Source organism: Nomascus leucogenys, chromosome 22a (assembly GCF_006542625.1).
Source record: "Nomascus leucogenys isolate Asia chromosome 22a, Asia_NLE_v1, whole genome shotgun sequence".
NCBI lineage: Eukaryota > Metazoa > Chordata > Mammalia > Primates > Hylobatidae > Nomascus > Nomascus leucogenys.
Genome location: NC_044402.1, coordinates 49092700 through 49104805, shown reverse-complemented (window position 1 = coordinate 49104805; position 12106 = coordinate 49092700). Strand labels below are relative to the sequence as shown.

Sequence of the window (12106 nt, the reverse complement as noted above, 5' to 3'; positions counted from 1 at the left end):
TGACTAGATGTAATTTATATCATAAGAAGAGGAGTATGTAGTGGATAATAAATATTCTACATATGGTGAGTCATGACATTAGCTGATCTTAGTGAAAGGGCACATCATTTCCAAATTGTTGTGCAAGGTGAGGGGAAAATCCACCATGTCAAATGGCATATTTTTTTGTTTGTTTGTTTTGTTTGTTTGTTTTTGAGACAGAGTCTCCCTCTGTCACCCAGGCTGGAGTGTAGTGGTGCGAACTCGGCTCACTGCAAGCTCCGCCTCCCGAGTTCACGCCATTCTCCTGCCTCAGCCTCCGGAGTAGCTGGGACTACAGGCCCCTGCTACCAGGCCCAGCTAGTTTTTTTTTTTAATGTATTTTTAGTAGAGACGGGATTTCACCTTGTTAGCCAGGATGGTCTCGATCTCCTGACCTCGTCATCCACCCGCCTTGGCCTCCCAAAGTGTTGGGATTACAGGCGTAAGCCGCCGCGCCCGGCTTGGCATGGTTTTTAAAAAAGGCTTTATTGGGGGATTTATTTTGTTAAGCAAGCAAAGGCAGAGGTTGATCAATTCTCTCTTTATTCCACATGGAAGCATGCCAGGCACAGGCATTGCTGGAAATACAGCAGGTCTGTGGTTGGCAAGAAGGTATCTTTCCTCTATTTCTCACCCTCCACAAACAAAAGAGCCTTTTCAAGACCTTTCAGTGACAGTGGGCCAGACCACCTGATGGCAGGCAATCTGGATTTAAGGTGCGACGTGTTTGTAATATAATGATACAATCCATACTATGGAATATTATGTAATTCATATAAAGAATGAAATAACACTACATATGTTAAATGATATCACTACAGTCAAAGATGAGTGGAGATATACATCTGTATGTGTATATATAATGTGTGTATACATATATGCATATATATGCATCTTCCCAGAAATATATTACATATTATTAATGTTAACATACATATAAAATTTCTGGGAAGACACACAGGATACTTGAAACTAGGCACCAGTGGAGGGAATTAAGGAATTAGTGTTCTAGGATGAAAAGGAGACATTTTCCAGCTCTATTTGTACAATTGGGTGGAGGGAGGACTTTTACCGGTCTTTGTTTTGGATCAAAATCAGTGCTAGACATCCTCACCCACAATATTTCATTTAAAAGCGAATTTAATTTTAATTAATTTCTTAGAGCTGAAATATTTGCACTACCAACGATCACTTATTGAGGTTAAGGATGAGATGAAGAGCAGACTTGAGTCTTGAGTTTTTACCAGCTAGAAAACTGACGTGTTTCCAAATGGAAGCTGCAGAATTCTTACAGGCACAGTTTAGAACATCTGCCAGCAATTCTCAAGCAGAGGCTGGGATAACGATAAGTTTATCTGCCCCAGAAAGTTGTTTTTCATAAGGAAGAAACAGTTACTGGTGTTCATTTTAATATCCAACTTTTATTATTTTCCCTTTGATTTGGTCATCTAGCGACTGTAGACGTCTATACATGGCAATGTTTCTGAAGAAGCTCCTCAGATGTTAACACTACAAGCAGAAAATAAATTACAGGAAAATGGGATTCGCTGACTGGATAAAACGTCCAATTAATTAATATAAGGAGAAATTACTGGCGCAGGTATCCACTCAAATCACAAAATACAACGTGTGACTCTGGCGGGACTCGAACCCGCAACCTTTGAATCTCTTGATTTAGGGCTAGAAGTCCAATGCGCTATCCATTGCGCCACAGAGCCTGCTTGCGCTCCACCTTTCATCCTGAGGTTCCTAATTAATTTGGCTATTCATGTAATAAGTTTCCTGAAAACATTCTGCTCCAGCCACCGTGAAAGTTCAATAAACACAAAAATGAGACAACACAAGGGATACGCAATCCCTGACACGGAGGAGTTACTGAGCCTTTCAATAACTATTTTCACTTGGGCCATGAGATAAAGAATAATTTAGCGAGACTCCGTCTCAAAAAAAAAAAAAAAAAAAAAAAAAAAAAAAAAAGCGAGACTCCCTCTCCAGAATTATTGGAGAGCTTCCGGACAGCTGAACACGTGGAGGTTTCTGGAGGCTGGCAGGCCCAGAGAGTGCTTGGAAGCTCGGCAGCCCTTCTCCCATACCTTGCCCTGCGTGCCTCTTCATTTGTATCCTTTGCGATATCCTTTATAATAAACCAGTAAACCCTATAGCCTGGCGCCCGCAACATGGGAGGTGCAGGTGGCTTGCTCTGAGGATGTGGACTTGCCCTGCACCGTCCCCTGGGAACCGGAGGTCCCCTACATGGTCTCCGGGGTCAAGCTATTGGAGGGCGGTGAAGAGAGGGTGGAGGCACCCCAGGAAGATCTGCGCCTCAGAGGACAGCGCTATTATCAGAAGGGCCAAAATGGCTCTTCTGGGGTCCCAGTAAAAGATCCTATTCCCTGAAGATCCAAAACACTACCAGCAGCAACCCGTGGTCATACAAGTGCACTCTGCAGGCACCAGAAGGGCAGAGAAACCTAAGTTCAAGGTGATCCTGAGAGTGACAGGATGCCCTAAACACCGTAGAGAATTTTAAGAAATACAAAGCTGGAGCCGGGCGCGGTGGCTCACGCCTGTAATCCCAGCACTTTGGGAGGCCACGAGGCCAGGAGTTCGAGACCAGCCTGGCCAACATGGTGAAACTCCATCTCTACTGAAAATACAAAAATTAGCCGGGCATGGTGGTGCGTGCCTGTAGATCCAGCCACTCAGGAGGCTGAGGCAGGAGATTCGCTTGAACCAGGGAGGCAGAGGTTGCAGTGAGCCGAGGCTGCACCACTGCACCCCCAGCCTGGGTGACAGAGTGAGACTCTGTCTCAAAAAAAAAAAAAAAAAAAAAAAAAAAAAAAAGAAAAGAAAGAAAGAAAAAAGAAAAAGAAACGCAGAGTTGGGATTTTGCTGTTGTTGTCTCTGGTCGTTTGCTGCTTAACACTCATCATTTTCACTTGTAAGTTTGCATGACTACAGAGTATTTACCCATATTTTTCTAAACCTGGCATGGAATGAGCTTTTCTCCCAGTTACCTCCCCAAATAAACATTTGGGGCCAGTAACTCTTTGCAAGACAGAACTGGTATAAGCAGGATTTCTACAGATTTTTTTTCCCTAAATCTGAGGACTCAGTGGTGTGTCTGCCACACTGGAGAAGAGAATGAGTCCTACACTGAAGAAGTGTGAAGTCCTGTGAAGTCCTTCACCTGAGTGAAAACACTGGGAAGTGGATCATCCCACCACATTTTTCTATGAGCAGGCCTTGAAAATCATCACGTGACCACATAGCATGGAGTCACCACTACTTCTCCATGGCTATCTTTTTAGCGATTTATGCAGCTATCCGGTCATATAAAAGCTATGGCGAGATGCAGCTGGAAAAGGGCCTTGGGAAATACGAATGTCCCCAGCTGGCCCCGTGACAGACTCCTGAGGACAGGTGTCCTCTTCTACATCTGGGGAATATCTTTTTTAATTTACTGTGTTTTATCATACCAGCCCAGATGCTTTATGTCTGGGAAAAATTGACAGATCACGCTGTGAGACAGTGGGAAATATTTAGCAAATAATTTCCTGTTGTGAGGGTCCTGCTATTACTGAGGAATATTCTGTGTACAAAGAAATAACAGTTCAATGGATTATTCCCCAGCAGGACTGGGGAATTATTCCAGCAGGATTATTCCCCAGCAAGGTGTTTTTATCTGGGAAAGACATCCATAAACAAGCAATAAGGAAGAGTGCCACAATTATTTTTGCATCTTTATGTACTTGTCAAAGAAGGATTTGTATTTTTCTCCTTTTGAAAACTATATCTATAGTTAGATTGCATTGTGAACTGACAAGCAGCTTGGATATGGAGAGTGAGAAGTCCAAGAAGGTGATAACAGGATAGAGAGCTATTTAGTGATGGGCTGGAAATGCTGGGCCAACCATGCACTGTGGCTGCTTGCCCCATTGTCCTCCACTACCTGGCTGTATGATCTAAGGCAAGTTCCTTATGGTTTCTGCTTTCTTTGTTGTAAGTCAAAAGGCTATTGCATGGGCTGATTAAAATACCATACATGAGGCCGGGCGCTGTGGCTCATGCCTGTAATCCCAGCACTTTGGGAGGCTGAGGTGAGCGAATCACCCTAGGTCAGGAATTCGAGACCAGCCTGGCCAACATGGTGAAACCCAATCTCTACTTAAAAATACAAAAATAAGCCGGGCATGGTGGCACATGCCTATAGTTCCAACTACTTGGGAGGCTGAGGCAGGAGAATCGCTTGAACCTGGGAGGCGGAGGTTGCAGTGAGCGGAGATGGCGCCACTGCACTCCAGCTTGGGCGACAGAGCCAGACTCCATCTCAAACAAATAAATAAAATAAAATAACGTGAAAATGCTTTGAAAAAGTATAAAGCATTATGCAAATTTCAAACTTCCATCTTAAGGTTATTAGACAAAAAATGTACATGTTAAGGTTATTAGAAAAACATAAAAATACAATTAAAAAAAGAAATTCAATTGAATCATTATCCTCGCTATCATGGTGGTGTTCTGGGGATGAGAGGATACCTTTCACTTCTCATGTTTTCCATCATTCCAAACCAAGAAGATCACAAAGAAGCTTTTCCCATAGTCTTCTGCAGGAATTCCTTTGGGGAAGCTAGGAGGCCAGGTCCGTGATCTGTTCTTGAAGCACCAGCCAAAAGCATTCCAAGATATGGACATATGGGAGCCACTGGCAGAAGGAACTTCACTAAACGCTGCACTGATATTTTAGCAATTGTTGGGTTTCTCTGATCAAGCTTGGGCCCTTCCCTTCCTGTTTTCCAAAGATATTTTATTGCTTTAGTTGTGTGTTCATTGCCCCCACTAATATTGGGTGTAAAAGGGATATTAAGTTCATTTTGTGTTTTTGCATCTTTCATAGCTTTCATGTTATTAAATGTATACATGTGGGGGGAAAAAGAATAATTTGACCAAGGGTCAAAATTCATATCTCATTTAATCTGGCCTCTCCAAATCCATGCTTGGGAAAGTTGATTTCACAGAATGGAATTTGAGGAACTTCCAACATTTGACATTGGATGGTACTTTTAATACATAGCCGAGCCCCGTAAGTCCCTTTCCTTTAGCTCCAGTCTAGAGTTTTCTCTTGAAAGATAGGCCCTTCTTGTTCGTTCTTGTTCACATCTGTGTTTTTTGTTTGTGTTTAAGAACGAGTTTCGTGCGTTTTGTCAACAAGCTCACAGAGCAAACGATGACATTGTGGCACAAATTTACTGCGTCCAGGTGGCTTTAGAACGCTCCCAGGTTTTCTAACTTGGGAAGTTTCTTTTAGCGGCTGTTTGGACTGAGATATAAAAACGCCATTTTCTTTGCTTTTCCGCCTTTCAGTGAGACAGTGTGGCCCAGCGGTACTTGCTCCATTAGGGCGGTGAATTAAGTGGCTTCTTGTCGTCCTGGACAGAAAGGAATGAAGTCGTTGAAAGTGACGCTCAAGCGCGGGAGAATCCAAGTTTGGCGACGTGAAACGGGGGACCATTTGTGGTCTGAGAAACGGGAGGAGAATCGTGGAGGCAAGAGAAGAAATCTCAGGTGATCCGCGACCCAAAGATGGCTTGGTGCAATGTGACAGAAACAAATACGACCGTCACTGGAGGGTTAGAATCCATGCCTCCACGGCGAGATCGAATCCCACGGTTAAGAGCCTTAAGATCATTCATTCGTCCCTACACACTAGTTAACTATAGACAGTGAGGAACTTCTCTGGCCCGATAACCTCTCAACTTTATATCGCATCCAGAAAAGAAAATGCTGTAATTAATTCTGAAATTTGCAGGAAGCAAAACAAAGCAAAATACGAGCTCTGAACTGTTCGCAAAAACGCAACGCAGAAAGGAATTTTAAACCGGAGCTGAAGATTGATCTGAGGGGAAAACTTCTTGCATCCCTAGAGCCTCGAAGCCCAGGTTACTTATCAAGGGTTTCGGGGCACACTCACTTCCCACTCCCCTCTTCCCTTCCTGCCGGCATTGCTTTCTCAGAACTTGGTTTCTTCCACGGACTACACTGCCCATGGAGCCCTTAGTTCTTGGAGAGGAACCACCCTTCCTTCTTCAGAATTGAAAACCAACCAATAAGCCTCCGAATCTCTTTTTCTTTTTACTGAGTCTTTTATGAAGCCCACAGAAAGGCTCTCATTCTCTAAAGTGATGGAGGAGGTAGGGAGGGTACAGATTACATCAAAGAATTTCCCTCTGTGGTCTCTACGCTGCAGAAGGGAGGCATTTGACATAATTTTTACTAACATGAAATTTGAGGCCGGGCGGCGTGGTGGCTCACGCCTGTAATCCCAACACTTTGAGCGAGCCGACGCGGATCCAGCTGGCAGGGATCGAAAAAAAAAAAAAAAAAAAAAAAAAAAAAGATCAATTTAGGATCAGGAGTTTAAACCAATCCCATTGGTTTTTTTTTTCTCATTTATATGGTGAAACCCCATCTCTACTAAAAATACAAAAACATTAGGCTGCGGCCGTGGTGGGGCGGCGTCCTGTGGATTCCAGCCATTGACCTCTACTAAACAAAGGCGGTGGGCTTGAGCTACGGAGGCACGAGAAACACTTGAACCAGGGAGGTGGAAGTTGCAGTGAGCCAAGATCGCGCCACTGCACACTCCAGACTGGGCGACAGAGTGAGACTTCGTCTCAAAAAACAAACAGACCAAAAAAAAAAAAAACCCCCAAAACAAAAGTGCATTCGAACAGGAAAGCCGGCAGAGTCTGTAAAGAGCTGACCAGAGGAGCCTAACTGAAAAAGGATTCTGGGACTGTCTCCCCTTCAGAAGAAGTTCACTCTCTGTTCCTTAGTGAAGGAGGGATGAGTGTTCCAAAGAAATCTCTTTCCAAGGGAGGGAGGACATAGGAGCCAAAAGAAAACGCACAGTCCCAGAGAACAGTTTTTCCAAGAAGCTAGTCTAGGTCTGTTTTTCCTCCTTCTAGATAAGATCTGTTAAGCTATCTAATTACAGAATTACCCCCTGCTTTCAGACAGCATCTAATCAAGAACAATCTCTGCTTCTTTAAAACTTCCCCTAAAATCACCTAACACAAGATGTGTAGATCCTGTAAGTATTAATACTTTATAATACTCTTACGGAGATGCCCTACGCTTCTTTATGTTGTGTGTTCTTGCTTGCTGTAAGGAATAATAAATCTAATTTGTTTAACTACAGGTGTATTTCTGAATATTTTTGGCTGGAGGATGTCGGCACACTTTGTATTCTATATGACTTCAAAATATGGGGAGAGGAGGAAAAGAGACCAATGTGCTACTATTGCTGGTTTTGGGGAGGTGGGATTATGAGTGTTCTTTCTCCTCCCCTCCACACCCCCAAGTGTGAGTTAGCTATCATTACGCAAGTTTTTCTTTTTCTTTCTTTCTTTTTTTTTTTTTTTTAGGAGTTTCGCTCTTGTTGCCCAGGCTGGAGTGCAGTGGCGCGATCTCGGCTCACCGCAACCTCTGCCTCGCAGGTTCAAACGATTCTCCTCCCTTAGCCTCCCGAGTAGCTGGGATTACAGGCATGTGCTACCACGCCCAGCTAATTTTTTTGTATTTTTAGTAGAGATGGGGTTTCTCCTTGTTGGTCAGGCTGGTCTCGAACTCCCGTCCTCAGATGATTCACCCGCCTCAGCCTCCCAAAATGGTGGGATTACAGGCGTGAGCCTCCGCGCCCGGCAAGTTTTTCTAATTAATTAAGATTAAGACCAGGAGCGGTGGCTCACGCCTCTAATCCGAACACTTTGGGAGGCCCAGGTGGGCGGATCACATGAAGTTGGGAGTTCGCCACCAGCCTGACCAACATAGAGAAACCCTGTTTCTACTAAAAATACAAAATTAGCGGGCGTGGTGGCGCATGGCTGTAATCTCAGCTACTTCGGGAGGCTGAGGCAGGAGAATAGCTTGAACCCGGGAGACGGAGGTTGCAGTGAGGCGAGATCATGCCATTGCACTCCAGCCTGGGCAACAAGAGCGAAATTCCGTCTCAAAAAAGAAAGAAAAGAGAAAGAGAGAGAAAGAAAGAACGATATTTATTTTACATATTGACACAAGAAAGATGAATCCTCGAAATGTAGATCCAAGGACTTTGATGTCGTTGAAAGTTTTCCTTAAGTAGTCCTTGGTTTGATCAACTGTCTTGTTCAGTAACCTTCACAATCATATGCTTTTTGAATTTGTTACTGAAATAATTCCTCTAATGAGCATGTTACCTCTAATGAGCACTTAGAGGTTTGTAGAATTCATGAAGCCTTCTTTGTCCTTCTCATCTGAGACTATTTAATCGAACTTTAAACATTATTTTGCATATATATTTTGATTAAAAATTCTTATAAACTTTTTATTCATCACAAAAGATTGCAACTTTCAAATAATTTTTCAGAAACCCTCATGACAGAGGCCTGCTCCAAAAATAGTCCTAAAGGGACAGACAGAAAATAAATAAATATTTATTTATTTATTTTTGAGATGGAGTTTTACTCAAGTTGCCCAGGCTGGAGTGCAATGGCGCAATCTCGGCTCACTGCAACCTCCCCCTCCCGAGTTCAAGCAGTTCTCCTGTCTCAGCCTCCCGAGTAGCTGGGATTACAGGCGTACGCCACCACGCCCAGCTAATTTTTGTATTTTTAGTAGAGACAGGGCTTCATCATATTGGTCAGGCTGGTCTGGAACTCCTAACCTCAGGTGATCTACCCGCCTTGGCCTCCCAAAGTGCTGGGATTACAGGTGTGAGCCACCGCGCCCAGCTGAAAATAAAGATTTAAAATACATTATACAATCTTTTAAAGCAAATGACTGGACGTTTTCCAAAGATGGCCAATAGAAAAACACATTAGTAATGCTCTGGTTCGATATAAAGATCTATATATAGAAAGTAAGTGTGATGCATTCTTACTTTCCATGACCACATTTATTCTATTTATCAGTCATGACATAATTAACCTTCTCTAGGTACAGATAAAAGGAAATTATTTGATTTTGAAAAAGATTTAGTTCTCTGGAAAAAAAACTTTCTCAGTGATATATGAATTAAATAGAATGCTATGTAAAAGGCACTTTGTTACTTCCGGTTAAATATCATATATTAAAACCAAACAATTGGCTGTCTCAAGATGCATCAAATTCATTTTGCCGATTAACATTTTTCTGACCATAAAGTGGGAACTGTACATCTATGCATCTTGGGATCTGGCATCCATATTTATAGTTTTGTTTTTTTTTGTTTTTGTTTTTTTAATTTCATTTCATTTCTATAGAGCATCTGGACATTCTGCTAAAGGAACTGGTGAGTTACAAACATAAAAAGGAGAACTGGAAATGTGCTTTATTGGTTAAATTTGGTTTGATCAACCATTGGATTGTTCACAAAATTAGACCAAATAGTCAATTTTTTAGAAAGTAACTAGGATCTATTAGGATCTAGGATTTCCCAGGAAAAGAACTCACGGGCTGGCTTTACTTGCAAATTTCTTCTTAATCCGTCTGGAAAGTGAAAGCACATTGTCATTTGCAAAACAATTTCCCAAACACAACGAGATAAATATTTTAGGTTTACATTTAGGGGCTTAAGGACACCAAGTGAGAAGATCCAGAGGTTTTCTGTATCGTTTTTCTCTCCCTCAGTTAAGCTGAGGGAGTATTTCCTTCTCTGAAATCCATTAAGCAACGGTGTCATTCAGCGAGGAGGCTGGTCTCCTGGAAGTTCTAGCAGAAGGTCTCATTGTCTAGCAGAAGATCTCAGGTTTAAAACTAGGATTAAGGCCGGGCTCCACCTCCGTGGTGAGTAAATTTGTTTTCAGTTTCGATGACTCCAGCAACCAGTACGGAGCCAAACTTGCCCCCAGGAGAGCTGGTTGTTGAATTGACCCGGTTTGTTCAAAATAAAGATGCTTGTGTGGTGGATACACTCATCTTAGTGCTTCCAAAGTTCTGTTATGTCTGTGGCCCTGCTGTCATGTCTGTAGTCGTGGCCGAGTGGTTAAGGCGATGGACTAGAAATCCATTGGGGTCTCCCCGCGCAGGTTCGAATCCTGCTGACTACGTTTAATATTTTACCGTAAAATGGGGTCAGGTTAATGTAATATGGAAAATACAGGAGCACTTGTATCATCTTTCGCCCCTCTGGTTAATGTAAGGCGGAACGACAGGAGCACTTATATCATCGTTATCCACTCTCTAATTCTACCCTGGCGGTGTATGTGTTTGCTGTCAAAATGTCGCTGAGCTGCCCGAAGTAAATAAACTAGTAACCTCAGTAATCCTCCTTCACTGGCAACGTGCACTGCTCCAGGGTCTCACTGGGTTTTCTCTCCTCCAAACCCTGCTCAAAGTTAGCTCTTTCAAGAGCTTGGTGAAAGTGTTTCTCACAGAAACCATGGAGTATATATAGTCTATGCCACAAATCGGAGCTATCTGTATTTTTAAAAAGTATTAAGTAAAATTGACTTTTAAAAAGCACTTATACGTATATACACATAGCCATTACCATGTCAGGATACACATCAGTTCTATCAATCTGTAAGCCTCCCTAGCACTGTTCCTTTATAGTTTCATCCTAATCCCACACATAGCAGCTGACAATCATAAATACTCTTTCCATTTGTATATTTTGGCCTTTTGGAAAATGTCGTAGAAATGGAATCATACAGTATGTAACTTTTTGAGATCAGCTTCTTTTACTTAGCATAATGCCTTAAGATTTACCCAAGTTGGCCGGGAGCGGTGGCTCACGCCTGTAATCCCAGCACTTTGGGAGGCCGAGGCGGGCGGATCACGAGGTCAGGAGATTGAGACCATCCTGGCTAACACGGTGAAAGCCTGTCTCTACTAAAAATACAAAAAATTAGCCGGGCGTGGTGGCGGGCGCCTGTAGTCCCAGCTACTCGGAAGGCTGAGCCAGGAAAATGGCGCGAACCCGGGAGGCGGAGCTTGCAGTGAGTCTAGATCGCGCCACTGCACTCCAGCCTGGGCTACAGAGCAAGACTCCGTCTCAAAAAAAAGAAATAAATAAAGATTTTCCCAAGTTGTTACAAATATCAAAATTTCATTCCTTTTTGCTCTTGAATAGAATTCCATTGCACGGATGTACCACAGTTTATCCACTCATTGAAGGACATTTGTGTTGTGTGACATTTGTTTCCACTTTGGGGCAATTGTGAAAAAAAGTTGCATTTCATAATGACTAATGATGTTAAACATCTTTTTGTGTGCTTATTTGTCATCCTTATACTCTCTTTGGTAAAGTGTTTATGCCTTTACCCAATTTTTATTGGGTTGTTTTCTTATTGTTGAGTTTTAAGGTTTCTTTATATATTCTAGATACAATTTCTCTATCAGATACATGACTTACAAATATTTTCTGCCAGTCTTTATTTTTTTCAGTGTCTTAACAATTTCTTTTGCAGAGCAAATGTGTTAAAAGTTGATTAAGTCCAAGGTATTTTTTTTTCTTTTTTGGAAAGTGCCATATCTAAGAACTCATCACCCAACTCAAGGTTATGTGGATATTCTGTTATGTTTTCTTTAACAGTTTTATAGTTTTATGTTTACATTTGCATATATGATCAACTTCTTAGTTAATTTTTGTATAAATTGTGAGATTTACGTTAGGATTTCTTTTCTTTCTTCCTTCCACTTTTCCTTCCTCTTCCCCCTTCCACGCCTTCCTTACTTTTTTTTCCTTCCTTTCTTTCTCTCCTTTTCTCTTCGTTCCTTCTTTCCTTTGCATATGGATAGCCCATTGTCCCAATATTATTTGTTGAACAATTTTAATTTATTCATTTATTTTATTTGCACCGTTGTCAAAAATCAATTCCCCATATTTGTGTAAATTTATTTCTGGAATCTCTATTCTGATCAATTGATCTATATGTTTATATTTCTGCCAATACCTTATTATCTTGATTACTGAAGTTTATATTAAATCTTAAAACCAGGTAATGTGATTATTCACTGCATTTTTTCAAAATTGATTTAGCTATTCTAATTCTTTCGTCTATCCATATAAAGTTTAGAATCAGCTTTTCTCTATCTCCAAAAAATTCTACTGGAATTTTGATAG

At 41.8% G+C, this 12106-nt stretch overlaps 2 non-coding genes and 1 pseudogene across 2 annotated transcripts; 2 read left to right on the top strand and 1 right to left on the bottom strand.

Annotated features, from left to right (window-relative positions):
* Positions 1-580: 580 nt before the first annotated feature.
* LOC100589984 lies at positions 581-3093 on the top strand (annotated as a pseudogene).
* On the bottom strand, positions 1652-1739 carry TRNAR-UCU. The gene is given in 2 exon segments: positions 1652-1687; positions 1703-1739. It is a non-coding gene; the product is annotated as a tRNA-Arg (tRNA).
* A 6913-nt stretch (positions 3094-10006) lies between the features above and the next one.
* Positions 10007-10088, top strand: TRNAS-AGA. The gene has a single exon. It is a non-coding gene; the product is annotated as a tRNA-Ser (tRNA).
* Positions 10089-12106: the final 2018 nt, after the last annotated feature.